Source organism: Rhinopithecus bieti, unplaced genomic scaffold (assembly GCF_001698545.2).
Source record: "Rhinopithecus bieti isolate Rb0 unplaced genomic scaffold, ASM169854v2 scaffold_19200, whole genome shotgun sequence".
Taxonomy (NCBI): domain Eukaryota; kingdom Metazoa; phylum Chordata; class Mammalia; order Primates; family Cercopithecidae; genus Rhinopithecus; species Rhinopithecus bieti.
Genome location: NW_016809419.1, coordinates 41,810 through 43,118, shown reverse-complemented (window position 1 = coordinate 43,118; position 1,309 = coordinate 41,810). Strand labels below are relative to the sequence as shown.

General features: G+C 49.9%; 1 protein-coding gene across 1 annotated transcript in view; it reads right to left on the bottom strand.

The window, feature by feature from the left end:
* The window catches only part of LOC108540271 (cytochrome P450 2F5-like), a gene marked incomplete at its 3' end in the record, with an annotated part of 24,591 nt that overhangs the window by 10,035 nt on the left and 13,247 nt on the right, over window positions 1-1,309 (bottom strand).

Below are 1,309 nucleotides of genomic sequence, written 5' to 3'. Positions count from 1 at the left end.
AGTAGAGACGGGGTTTCACCGTGTTAGCCAGGATGGTCTCGATCTCCTGACCTCGTGATCCGCCCGTCTCGGCCTCCCAAAGCGCTGGGATTACAGGGTTGAGCCACCGCGCCGGCCTAATTTTTGTATTTTTAATAGAGACGAGGTTTCACCATGTTGGCCAGGTTGGTACTGAACTCTTGACCTCAGGTGATCCACTCGCCTCGGCCTCCCGAAGTGCTGGGATTACAGGTGTGAGCCACCGTGCCCGGCCTGCTTATTGATTATTAAATGCACGAATGAGAGAGAGAGGCAAAAAAATAAGCACTAGGACACTGGGAATTTCATCCAGGAACGAAACAGACCCTGTCTGTTCTCTCCCTGGACCCAGAATCTTTGCACAGGCTGGTCCTTCCCAGAGCACTTTCACGCCCTGCATTCTCCTGAATACTCATCTTCATTCTTTAGGTTTTAGCTTAGAGGTCCCCTCTTCCAGGAAGCCTTCTCTGGCTCCTCCCTTCTAGGCTGGGCCAAGTGCTTCCTTAGGGTTTCCATAGCTCCCCAGGCTTCCCCCATCCCAGCCTGGACGACTCTGGGATGGACAATCTGGTTGGTGATGCCTGTGTCTTCCACTGGTCTGGGACCTCTATAGGATAAAGTCTCAGATGTGTTTATCTCTGGTTCCTCTGGACCTAGCAGATAATTAGATACTAAAGAAGAAGAATAAAAAAGACTATAGTGTATTGCTTGCATTTTTATGCATTATCTCATTGACTCCTCATAACATGGAGTCAATGCTATTATAATTTTCTCATGGTAGCCGACTGAGGGGCAGAGAAGGGAGGCCTCTGGCACAGGGGTACACAGCTAGTGAGTGGCAGAACCCTGCTGCTACCCTCTGTGCTGTGTATTGAATAACTAGGTGGTGGCTATTTTTGGTAACAAACGATGTACCCTTCTAGATGTTTTCTGTGCAAAAGTAGCAAGGTGACTTTCTCAAGCACCCTGTTGTCTCTACCTTCTTGCATCTGGTGTACCTGGACAGGTAAGGTCATCAGATGAAGCCAGGGAAGGGAGCATGAAGGATGGAACGTGTACCTAATACACAGTATTGTAATATTGTGCCAGAGCTCTCTGATTTCAAATCCTGGGACCCATCTAATGCAGGAGCCAGGAAGAGCCCTAGGCATTCTTTGGAGGTGAGGAGAGAATAGTCCAGGATGCAGGTCTCCAGAATCCCCTTTCCAATCATGATGGCTTCCTTCCCTCTCCCTCCCTCCCTCCCTCTCTCACTTCCCTCCTTCCCTCTCTCCCTCCTCTCCCTCCCTCC